The sequence below is a fragment of the Lactuca virosa genome, chromosome 4 (assembly GCF_052849685.1).
Source record: "Lactuca virosa cultivar CGN04683 chromosome 4, Lactuca_virosa_CGN04683_v6, whole genome shotgun sequence".
NCBI classification, from domain to species: Eukaryota; Viridiplantae; Streptophyta; class Magnoliopsida; order Asterales; family Asteraceae; genus Lactuca; species Lactuca virosa.
This window is the reverse complement of record NC_136429.1, coordinates 361631009-361644939: the sequence shown is the minus strand read 5'-3', so window position 1 is coordinate 361644939 and position 13931 is coordinate 361631009. Positions and strand designations below refer to the sequence as shown.

General features: G+C 31.7%; 1 pseudogene; it reads left to right on the top strand.

The window, feature by feature from the left end:
- Positions 1-3628: 3628 nt before the first annotated feature.
- LOC145168982 (tyrosine--tRNA ligase 1, cytoplasmic-like) lies at positions 3629-13630 on the top strand (annotated as a pseudogene).
- The last annotated feature ends 301 nt before the right edge of the window (positions 13631-13931 follow it).

Below are 13931 nucleotides of genomic sequence, written 5' to 3'. Positions count from 1 at the left end.
AAGATATGCTTTTGTAACTTGATGAAGATGAGTTACATAGAATCAACTTCATTTTTGTAACTTGATGAAGATATGATTTTGCTTCATTTCATGTTGATGATAAGTTTGACATATTTACATCTAAAACTTTCCCTTTCATCTCTATTCTATCTTCTCATTTCTAATTTATTAAACAAATATTCCTTTTGTTATAGCCTTTGAGTGGGCTTATAAGAACGATAAGTCGACAACTTTTTCTTCTATATTTATTTTAAAACAAATGTTCTACATATATATAAATAATAGAAAACCTTAAATAAGAAACAAAATATTAGGATTAGAAGTTCTTCGCATGTTTAACGTTGTGTTTAGATCCATGTAACACCCCATTTTTACTACTTTCATAGATTGTAATATTAATCAATTATTATGAAATACGAAGTATAAATATATTACTTTTGAGCCAAAATAATCATCATAATCATGTAGAAAATGTCAACATGATTTTCATAAATATATAGAACGCTCAAATCCGACTTTGTATGAAGAAGTTACACTTCTTTGAAGTTTCACGAATAAACCAACACGGCTCTGCTTATCGTAAAAAGTGAATTTTAGATAGGTTGTTTTTAGCCTAAGAAATATAAACAAAAGTTGTAGAAATCTTAAAACCGAGATCGCGTATAAAGGGAATGTCCAAATCTGACTTCGTATGAGGAAGTCATGATTTTTTGAAGTTTCAACGCAACAGTGTGGACACAGAAATCGAAATTCAAATTGGTTGATTGTTAGCTAAAACAATCTAAACGATAGTTAAAGATCTCGTGAATATGAATCCGTAGATACAAAGATAGTCGAGAACGAACGTAATATGGGAGAGTTATTATTTTTACACGGACTTTAACAGTCTAATCTTGTTAAAAATATAAATTTAAAAATAAATTTAGAATTAGTCTATGGATTCTAAAAGAAAGTTGTATATATCGTTGATAGCTACGCGTGGATATAAAAAATGTCAAAAACGGAGTTCGTATAAAGAAGATACGAATTTTTGAAGTTTCCAGTGGGAGCCTAGCACGTTTTTAAAAGGTGAAACGTGGACCAACGAGCATACAACACATAACACCCTCCAGCACCACCCAAGGGCATGGCGCGCCTTATAGAATGCGTGACACGCCTCCCCAGAAAACCTCTTATAAGTAGATTTCATTTGCTCTCCATTCTCCACACCAAAAACCTCACTTCTTTCTCTTTCTCTCTCTCTCTCTCTCTCTCTCTCTCTCTATCTATCTATCTCTCTCTCTCTATCCGAACTTCTAAGGTATTTTGGGGTTCTGAAGAATCTAATTAGTGAGCTATTGTGACATAGGAGGGCCCGACAAATAGAAGTGCTCGGTATCGAAGTTCTGTCTGCGTAAATCTCAATTTTTGCTAGAAACTCTCTATAAGTTAAGCTACGCTTACTAGGATTTTAAGTGTAACTTTTATTTATATTTTTAGTAGTTATTATGAATCTGTAAATAAGATTTATCAGTAATTTCAGTCATATTACTGGTTGATCTACTTACAGGAGAGGTGTCTAGAATGGTCACATTGGCTTGGCTATTGGATTTCAGAAAAGCTATATGCTGAAATGATCATGCCTCCTAATTGTCCTGCCTGGCTGATTCTTATTTGATAGAACTAATAAACTATAGTATTATAGGTAAATCCTCGTTGGCATGTTGCTCGCCGGTTGAATTGTCCGGTTAACTGTTAATCCTCTGAGAATTTGTCCAGGTGAGTTCTTCTCACTATATTCTATACTCCAGTATATATCCTTTGTATGTTAGGATATAGTTTCCATGTAGCATGAAGTTAGTCCACTAGACTAGCTTAGTTAGTTTCATATCGTGTTGAGAAGTGTTAACATATCTATATATATGTAGGAGTTAAGGGAAAACCAACTTCGTGTTGAAGGCCAATATACTCGGGCGGACCAGCGTTATGCTGAAGGAAAAAGGGCAGACCAGTTTATATGTAGAAGGTCATTATGTGTATACATTGTATATGTATTGTGTTATATGGTATCTTGGGGGGATTCACTAATCATCAACTTACAATAGTTGAATAACTGCTTTTCAAGTTGTTCTTCGGATCGAGAAAAGGATCATGCATGATTGTACCTACATCGAAGGCATTAATAAAATACTTTAAGACTTCCACTAAAACTCTCTTTTATAGTTAAATGTGTAATATAATATGTGTAAGACTTATATTTTGATAAAATACAAATGAAAATTTTGCCTTGAAAATTTGGACGTTACACTCCAACAACTCAAAGCTTTAAAGGGGAATTCTTAAAAGAAAAAGTGAAAGTGACAAAAATCCACCCACATAGATCGGATCATTTCTCCTACAAAGAAACAATACAAAACTCTGTCACGTTGCAACCCACATATTAGTTGCAATAATATCATACTACATTACATTGTTGTCATAATTTTTAACTTCATCATCCATGATCTATGTGACGTTCATGCTCAAAACAAAGTAACAAACTTAATATATAATAAATTCAACATCATTAGAATGTAAGAAAACTCTTGAAGAATATCAATATCAACATACCTTTGAATGTTTTTCAGAAGGTAAAACTTCCTTTATAAGAATTTTTCATTAGTAAACTCCCCCATTTTCATATCAATCAAACAAAATTCCTTTAATCGGATTACACCAACATGTAAGAAACGAATAAAATATAAGCACCCTCAAAAACTAGTATAGTGAAGTTAGAAATTAAGAATTACAGATAAATCCCATGTGATATCTATATTTAATCAAAGAACAACATCAAATATATATACATGATGAAGGTAACAAAGATATATTCCAAAGAACATAGATCAGAAAATTAGAAGAAAAATATTAAAGAATGAAACATGCAAAAAGTGAAACCCGATTCTCTATGACCTGCATGACAAAACAAAGCAAAGACTTCTACAACACATGTGCAAATAGATACAAACATTACTCATTGTACTTGCCAAATGCCAATGAAGTTTCATAGAGAGAAGATCAAGTCCAATAACTTTAAATTTAGATCATCAATGTAGTAAATGTTTAGTTTTTATCAGTACAATGTAGCAATTGATTATTTCAATTTTTATCAATACAATGTAGAATTGGCTTTACCATAGAAAAGGGCTTAGCGGTGCAACTTGTTGCCCGTTTGCCTTCTCATTCGTTGTATGATGAGAACTAAGATGTTAATTGGTTTTATGATGTTATTGATGTATTCATTATTAACTTAAACATTGTAATGTTCTTTTTTTATATAAACGTTATGATATACAATGTAAAAAAATTAGCATCTAGATATTGAAATCCTATATCGTACAAAAAAGGAAAAGGGATTATATAGATCTTAGTTATGATGAACTTCAGCGTAATGAATATCTTGTTTACGTGATTTAGTACTTGTTCCTGTTAATAGGTTCTACAAACTTATTTACCATTAACAAAGTATGCATTGTTAATGAATTCCTCTTATTAGAAAAAAAATCAAAGAGAATAAAAAGCATTGTTTCCAAGAAGAGGGCCTATAATCGTTTTTCTTCCTATCAATTAAAGATAATGAATTGAACAAATTCGGTGTTATTTGTTTAGGATGAGCGTTGAAGAAAAATTCAGGATTGTGAGGAGTATTGGGGAAGAATGCATCCAGGAGGAATAACTCTTGAATCTTCTTACCAGAAATCCCCAACCCATCTGCTATGATGGGTTTGAACCCTATGGCCGAATGCATATTGCTCAGGTATTTAACAAAACATAAACCTATATTTGATTGAAATAATTATTTTAATCATCTCATGTTCTATGTTTCTTATGTTTCTTGTTGAACAGGGTGTTATGAAGACGATTAATTTTAACAAGCTCACTTCTATTGGTTGCAAAGTAAAGATTTGGATAGCAGATTGGTTTGCTCAATTAAACAACAAAATGGGTGGAGATTTAAACAAAATCCAAACTGTTGGACACTATTTAATTGAGATCTGGAAAGTTGCAGACATGAATTTGGAAGATGGTAAAGTAGAGTTTATTTGGTCTTTTGAAGAAATTAATGCAAGGGCACGTGAATATTGGCCGTTAGTCATGGATATTGCTAGAAGAAACAAACTTCCTAGAATAACGAGGTAGAATAAATATAAATTTGTTAAATTTATATCCTAATATTATCGATCTCAATGGCTATAGAATAATTATAAATTTGATAATTATATCCTAATACTATCAATCACATTATCTCAACGGTTGTAGAATAATTATAAATATGTTCAATTTATATCTTAATATTATCAATCACATTATCTCAATGATTGTAGGTGTTGTCAGATTATGGGTCAAAGTGAGCATGATGAACTAACTGCAGCTCAAATATTCTACCCAAGCATGCAATGCGCTGATATATTTTTCCTCAAGGTTATTGTTTAATCTTTTTTCAAGGATAAATAGTCATTTTATATTTATGATTTTATTAAATAAATTTATTCATTTGGATAGGCCGATATCTGTCAATTAGGCATGGATCAACGAAAAGTGAATGTTCTTGCAAGGGAGTACTATGATGACATCAAAAGTAAAAACAAGCCTATCGTATTATCTCATCGTAAGGGCAAAGTTGTAAACTTGCTTTTAGTTTTTTTTGTTGCTTTATTAAGGGACAAATTACAGAAAACCATTATATTTTTGGGTAATTTTTTCTCTTTAACCACTTAGACTTTATTTTTTCCAACAAAACCATAGAAGTTATAGACTTTATTTTTTCTCTTTAACCACTTAGACTTTATTTTTTCCAACAAAACCATAGAAGTTATAGACCTGTTTCCGATTTAACCATTTTTACCAAAAATATCAAAATGAAAGATTTGGAAAAAGTCTGAAAATCATATGTATAGTTTGATCGGTAAAAATAAAGTATTGGTGGTTCAACTGTAAAATTGTCCAAATAATTATATGTTTGTTGCTTCTTGCTTTTGCTATGAAAGTTTCAAACATTTTTATAATTCAGCCATTTTGACATGATATAACAGCTCAAAATGGTTAATTTGGAAAAATAATCAGTGAAACGCCATATAACATGTCAAAATGGTTAATTTGAAAAAATATATGAAACATTTCTAGTTTGACTAGAAAAAAAGTATAAGTGGTTAAAATGCTCAAAACATAATGTTGTTCTTCTTCGTTTTTTCTTTTTAAATTTGCCCGTTTATTAATATAATTGTTGTTTCTTTCTTTTTCTATAAAAGTTTCTGACATTTTTTAAATCTAATCACTTTGACCTTATATAACAACTCAGAATGGTTACTTTACAAAATTATGAGTGAAACCTAATATAACAGTTCAAAATGGTTAATTTGAAAAAAAATATGTCTAAAACTTTCTCGTTTGATTCGAAAAAGTAAATTAATTGTCGTTAAATAACAAAATTGCCCAAAATATAATGGTGTTCTTTTTTATGGTAGTTTTCCCCTTTTAATTAATATGATTGTTGTGTTTGCTTTGGTTATGTAGATATGCTTCCTGGTTTGTTACAAGGACAAGAAAAGATGTCAAAATCTAATTCTTTTTCTGCTATTTTTATTGACGATGAAGAGGTAAAATTTCCCATATATATTGCTTTTTTGATAGTAAAGTATGTTGTTATAGTTTGTATGATGAATGTAACAGACTGAGGTTAATTTAAAGATAAAGAAAGCATATTGTCCACCCAATATTGTTGATGGGAATCCATGTCTTCAGTACATTAGATACATTGTATTCCCTTGGTTTAATGAGTTCAAGGTTGAAAGGAAAGAGGAAAATGGAGGTGAAAAATGAGTTTAAAAAAGTCATAACTCTTGTTTCTTTATTCTTTTAAGTCTAATTTTATTGGTATTTGATTGATGACATTTTTCTTTAAAAATCAGGGTTTATACTAGTTATGAACAATTAATTGGTGCTTACGAAAAAGCGGAGTTGCATCCTGCTGATTTGAAACATGCATTATCCAAATCTTTGAACAGGATATTGCAGGTATATAGTTTATATGATTTAACGAGGAGGGCATTTATGCTTTTTGTACATACAACACAAATAGAGATCTCGTGTCCCCCTTTTAGGTGGGACAAAAAAACATTTTTTTGTCGCATTAATATCAATTCTCATCCAATTCACTCCAAACGCAGTACAATCTCCATTGTCATGTCATGTCCTGCAAACATGATGTCATTTTATGTATTGTCTTGTCCCTTAGTAGACGGGACAGAAAAATATTGTTTCCTATTAATATCAGTCTCAGTGCACTTCAATAACATACTACAATATGATATGTCATGTCATGTCTTGTTCTGAATTAACTTCTTATTTCGTATTTTTTTTATTTATTTATTTATGAACTTTACATGAGTTTCGTGTGTTGCAGCCTGTGCGTGACCATTTCAAGAGTGATGAGAAGGCCAAGGCTATATTGAAGAGGGTTAAGGTATTCTAAAATATTCATGCTAAAATTCATGCATAAAGTATTCTAATTTGTTTTAATTAAAAAAAAAGTCAAGTTATTATTGTAGTATTAATAACCTTTGTGGTTTAATGCACTCTTTCAAAGTTACAAGATAATGAAAGTCTTTTAGTCAATGAGAGATGGTAGTTTATTCATATATTTTGCATTATTGCATTAATGAATTTAGATAGACTTCGTCAAATTTTCTTCACATGTTTATGCATATTATATTTTAGAGAGAATTGTTCGTTTTTTACTTAAATTTAACAAAAAGTTTAAGATACATAACAATCAGAAAATATATACACAATACAAGTGGATAACAATTGGGAAATAGATAGCACGAAAGACTTAAAACATGACATTTGATCGAAAAATCAGTAATATTATATATTTCAAAATACCATTTCAAGAAGACAAATTACATAAATTGTCCATATGGTTTATCAAAAGTTACAAACTTAGTGTATCATTTTTTTTATGAATGGTCCTTGTGATTTTTAAATCATGCATGAATAATCCTCCTGGCATATAAAATGGATTTTATGCATTTTTTAATTTCTTTTAATCTTTTTTTTTCAATTATTTCAATTACACTTAAAAAAGATAAAGATAAAAGATAACAACCCATTCTTTTTCAAAACACTTGCACACACTCAATCTGTATGCTTTTCAAAATTCACGTAAACAACTGAATTAGATTCATTCTAGTCTAGACATTCTAATTCAAAAAATTTGTCGAATGATCGATAAGAAAATTATATACAACCACAACTCCAACAACTATGATCACTAAAAGTTTATCCCTTAAAGTTGAAGAATTTTATCGAATGATTGATAAGAAAATTATGAAGGGTTTTTGTTGCATAAAATAGATAGTTTTTCACAAAAACCGACAACGAAAGCTTTAAAATTTTCTTATAAATTTCGAGTGTGACAACAAAACAAAACATCAAGGATCCTTTTAAAGAGGTTAGAATGATGTTACAACAACCATAGGGTGTTTAGAAATAACAACCTTTGTAGCCTTTGGACCCTCTTGGATTTGGGGTGTTGAAGTAGATGGCAAGAACAAGAAGCTTGATCTTCTCTAGAAGTAATCCACCAACAAGATAAGGAACTCAAAATGCTAGTTTTCTTCTTGTATGACTTTGATCTTTAAGCCTTGAGTGCTTAAAGAATTAAGCACTAGAAGGAAGACACAAAGTAAGCACTAAAAACTAAAACACCAACTTCAAAAGTGGAGAGAGGCTCTCCTTTAGGTGCTCTCGGCTTTAGCGAGAAATAGAGAGGAGAAAGACTAAAAGAACTCTACTCATTTCATGCACAAGACTCCCCTTTTATACACCCATGCAAAGTAAAGTCAAACCATTAAAATACTCTAAAGTATTTTAAAGCATAAAGTGAAAAGGAGACAAAACATGGACACCAACTTGGGAAGAAAACATAAGCAATCTCCCTTAGGCTAGGCCGTTTCAGCCATGATGACTTGGAAGAGACAAAAATTGTCTACAACTTTATTAACCATGGTAGAGTAAGTCTTTAACTTAATCATGGTTAACCAAAGGGTCCAAAACTTTGTACATGACTTATTATATGATACCATATCATATAATGGCTAGTTTCTAGTTTCTTTTATTATTATTTTCATAAAACAATGATTATTCTCTAATTAAATACAAGAGTTGAATTTATTTATTAATATCAAATATATAATAAATATTCAATAAGTACAAACTTGATTAAGGTGTGACCCTATAGGATCATATGTTATTAGCAACATCACTCAATAATGATTCTTGAGCATATAGATCCAACAATCTCCCGCTTGCACAAGATTCATTAAAGACTGACATAGACAGTAGCTGACATCTAGCAATGGGCTACTACCCCTAATAACACGCGAAGGGGTGCCATCAATCAACATCCAATTCCATGAGCTAACTAGCTACAATTGAAGTATAAGGTAAGTGTATCAATATTCTCTTTGTTACAGACATCATGTTGGATATGAGACATGGAACGTGATCATCCTCATTTTCCATCCAACTTGTAAGAAAGGCGCTTTAGATGTCTAACTCTCAACAGATAAGAGGAACAAATCCCATCTTGACTACATACATAATCTCATATAGTTCATGCTCTATCTAACGGAGGCTTTTATAACTTCACAGTTATGAACATCATTTAACCACGTCAAAGTATAACAATCTCCATACTTGAGGTCTCCAATATGCATCTTAGGTCGAAAGACATAAAGATATTTACCTCTTATCAAGATTCACTTATGATATCAGTCCATGAAGTGACTCTTGATGCGGGTCATTTCCAATAATTGTTCTCAAACAAGTACATATGAATTTGGATGCAACACTTTGCTATTTCACCTCTTGAAATCAACCAAGCCAATTCATATTAGTCTTAATTCACAGTTGCTCCCACAACAGTGATTGACTATGGACAAATTTTGAATAAATACATTATTCGAGGATTAAATAACATGCTAATATAAAACACAATAGTATTCAACACAAAAGAGATATCTCATATTCAGAGGAGATTACATATCATTGCTACATAGTTTTGAAGATACAAATATTAGTCAAGTACATATTTAAATCCATTCACTAGCTAATCGTAGACCGATTCCTTTTGCATGACTCTCAAACTTGCTTTGAGGTATAGCCTTTGTGAACGGATCTGCTAAATTATCATATGTATGAATCTTTTCAATGCGTACATTTCCCAATTCTAATTCCTGACGAATGAAATTGAATTTTCGTTCAATGTGTCTAGTCTTGTTGGCAACCATTGGGTCTCTTGCGATAGTGATGGCACCAGTGTTGTCACAAAGCATCTCAATGGCATTTTTGATGCTTGGAACAACATCCAGATCACCGATGAATTTCTTCATCCAATCAACTTCTTGAGCCGCTTCACACGCAGCTATGTACTTTGATTCTGTTGTAGAAAGTGAAACCACTTCTTGCTTTGAACTCTTCGAGGCAATGGCTCCTCCATTAAGTGTGAACACATATTCCGACTGTGATCGTGAGTTATCTTGATTAGTGTTGAAACCAGCGTCAGTGTAACATCTTACAGTAAGCTCTTCTTCAACTCCTCCATAGACCAAAAACATATATTTAGTTCTTATTAAGTACTTAAGTATGTTGTTAACAGCCACCCAATGTTTTTCGCCAGGATTAGCTTGATACCTACTAGTTATACTAATAGCATAAGCTACATCTGCCCTTGTACATGTTATAGCATACATAATTGAACCTACTGCTGAAGCATACAGTATGTGTTTCATTCATTTGATCTCATCTTCAGTACTAGGGCTGTCAGCCTTAGAAAGAATGGTACCAGGCAGTATGGGAACAATTCCTCGTTTCAAGTTATCCATTGAAAAACGTTTTAAGATTTTGTCAATGTATGTACTCTGACTCAAACCAATGAGTCATTGGGATCTATCTCTATAGATCCTAATACCGAGTATGTATGCAGCATCCCCTAGATCTTTCATTTAAAAGGACTTACTAAGGTAGGTCTTAGTCTCCTTCAATTTCGAGATATCTTTCCCGATCAGTAATATGTAATCAACATATAGAATTATAAAAACAATATGGCTCCCACTTGATTTGATGAATACACATGGTTCATCGGGACTTTCTGAGAAACCAAACTTTTTGATGTTTTCGTCAAAACGATGATACCATGCCCTAGATGCTTGTTTCAATCCATAAATGGACTTCTTCAGTTTACACACCTTCTTTAGGTTATCCGGTTTGAAAAAACCTTCAGGTGATCAGTAATATGTAATCAACATATAGAATTATAAAACCACTATGGCTCCCACTTGCTTTGATGTATACACATGGTTCATCGGGACTTTCTGAGAAACCAAACTTTTTGATGTTTTCATCAAAACGATGATACCAGGCCCTAGATGCTTGTTTCAATCCAAAAATGACTTCTTCAGTTTACACACCTTCTTTAGGTTATCCGGTTTGAAAAAACCTTCAGGTTGTTCCATATACACATCTTCCTCAAGATATCCGTTAAGGAAAGCGGTTTTGACACCCATTTGCCATATCTCATAGTCATAATATACAGCTGTGGCCATGATAATCCTAATAGATTTAATCTTAGCAACTGTTGAGAAAGTGTCTTCATAGTCAACACCTTGAATTTGAGTATATCCTTTCAAGACAAATCGTTCTTTGAAAGTTTGTACATTTCCGTCCATGTCGATCTTCTTCTTGAAGATCCACTTGCTTCCAACAACCATGTTGTTAGGAGGTAAGTCAACCACGTCCCATACTTGATTGTCATTCATGGATTGAATTTTAGTTCTCATGGATTCAAGCCATTTGTCGAACTCTGGGTCTGCAGTAGTAGCCTTGTAATTTATGAGCTCACATTGATCCATCAAGAAGACCTCCACTTCAGTAATGACAAATCCAAATCTGTTAGGTTCCTGACGAGTTCCACTGGAGTGTCGTACAGTTGGTGTGGTTTCCGGCATCTGAATGATAATTTCAGGTTCAACAATGCTTTGTTGATTATCATTCTCAACTAAAGGTTGTGTCTCTCGAATTTATTCGAGGTCAATGGGGCTCCCACTTACTTTATGCGAGATAAAGTCAGTTTCAAGAAACATTGCTTTACGGGCTATGAACACCCGATTTTCTTCTTTCTGGAAGAAGTAATAACCCATGTTTCTTTTGGGTATCCCACAAAGATACACTTTTGAGATCTAGGGTCAAGCTTGTAAGAAGTTTCTCTTTTAACATATGCTTCACAACCCCATATATTTAAGTAAGACATTGATGGAACCTTTCCATGCCATAACTCGTAAGGAGTCTTACTAACCTTTTTAGTTGGGACCATGTTTACAATTCGAGCTGCGGTTTCAAGGGAATAACCCCAAAATGAATGAGGAAGGGAAGTATGACTCATCATTGATTACACCATATCAAGTAGAGTACAATTTCTCCTTTCCTAAACACCATTATGCTGAGGTGTTCCCGATGGAGTGAGTTGTGACACTATGCCGCAATTCTTTAGATGTTCATCAAACTCATAGCTCAGATATTCACCACCACGATCAGATCGTATGGTTTTAATATTTTTACCAAGTTGATTCTATACTTTATTTTTGAAAACCTAGAAGACATCGAATGCTTCATATTTGTGTTTCATGAGATACACATATCCAAATCAACTGTAATCATCAGTAAATGTAATGAAGTATCTTTCACCGCTTACAGAAAACCATTATATTTTTGGGCAACTTTTTCTCTTTAACCACTTATACTTTATTTTTTCCAACGAAACCATAGAAGTTATAGACATGTTTCCGATTTAACCATTTTTACCAAAAATATCAAAATGAAAGATTTGGAAAAAGTCTGAAAATCATATGTATGGTTTGATCGGTAAAAATAAAGTATTGGTGGTTCAACTGCAAAATTGTCCAAATAATTATATGTTTGTTGTTTCTTGCTTTTTCTATGAAAGTTTCAAACATTTTTATAATTCAACCATTTTGACATGATATAACAGCTCAAAATGGTTAATTTGGAAAAATAACCGGTGAAACGTCATATAACATGTCAAAATGGTTAATTTGAAAAAATGTATGAAACATTTCTGGTTTAACTAGAAAAAAATTATAAGTGGTTAAAATGCTCAAAACATAATGTTGTTCTTCTTCTTTTTTTTTCTTTTTAATTTTGCCCGTTTATTAATATAATTGTTGTTTCTTTCTTTTTCTATAAAAGTTTCTGACATTTTTTAAATCTAATCACTTTGACCTTATATAACAACTCAGAATGGTTAGTTTACAAAATTATGAGTGAAACCTAATATAACAGTTCAAAATGGTTAATTTGAAAAAAAATATGTCTAAAACTTTCTCGTTTGATTCGAAAAAGTAATATAATAGTCGTTAAATAACAAAACTGCCCAAAATATAATGCTGTTCTTTTTTATGGTAGTTTTACCCTTTTAATTAATATGATTGTTGTGTTTGCTTTGGTTATGTAGATATGCTTCCTGGTTTGTTACAAGGACAAGAAAAGATGTCAAAATCTAATTCTTCTTCTGCTGTTTTTATGGACGATGAAGAGGTAAAATTTCCCATATATATTGCTTTTTAGTATTAAAGTATGTTGTTATAATTTGTATGATGAGTGTGACAGACTGAGGTTAATTTAAAGATAAAGAAAGCATATTGTCCACCCAATATTGTTGATGGGAATCCATGTCTTGAGTACATTAAATACATTGTATTCCCTTGGTTTAATGAGTTCAAGGTTGAAAGGAAAGAGGAAAATGGAGGTGAAAAGTGAGTTTAAAAAAAATCATAACTCTTGTTTCTTTATTCATTTAAGTCTAATTTTATAGGTATTTGATTGATGACATTTTTCTTTAAAAATCAGGGTTTTTACTAGTTATTAACAATTAATTGGTGCTTACGAAAAAGCAGAGTTTCATCCTGCTGATTTGTAACATGCATTATCCAAATCTTTGAACAGGATATTGCAGATATATAGTTTATATGATTTAACGAGGAGGGCATTTAAGCTTTTTGTACACACAACACAAATAGAGATGTCATGTCCCCCTTTTAGGTGGGACAAAAAAACATTTTTTTGTCACATTAATATCAATTCTCATCCAATTCACTCCAAACGCAGTACAATCTCCATTGTCGTGTCATGTCCTGCAAACATGATATCATTTTATGTCTTGTCTTGTCCCTTAGAAGACGGGATAGAAAAAAAAATTTCCTATTAATATCAGTCTCAGTGCACTCCAATAACATACTACAATATGATATGTCATGTCATGTCTTGTTCTGAATTAACTTCTTATTTGGTATTGTTTTATTTATATATTTACGAACTTTACATGAGTTTCATGTGTTGCAGCCTGTGCGTGACCATTTCAAGAGTGATGAGAAGGCCAAGGCTATATTGAAGAGGGTTAAGGTATTCTAAAATATTCATGCTAAAATTCATGCATAAAGTATTCTAATTTGTTTTAATTAAAAAAAAGTCAAGTTATAATTGTAATATTAATAACCTTTGTGGTTTAATGCAGTCTTTCAAAGTTACAAGATAATGGATGTCTTTTAGTCAATGAGAGATTGTAGTTTATTCATATATTTTGCATTATTGTATTAATGAATTCAGATAGACTTGGTCAAATTTTCTTAACATGTTTATGCATATTATATTTTAGAGAGAATTGTTCGTTTTTTACTTAAATTTTACAAAAAGTTTAAGATACATAACAATCAGAAAATATATACTACACAATACGAGTGGATAACAATTGGGAAATAGATAGCACGAAAGACTTAAAACATGACATTTGATCGAAAAATCAGTAATATTATATATTTCAAAATACCATTTCAAGA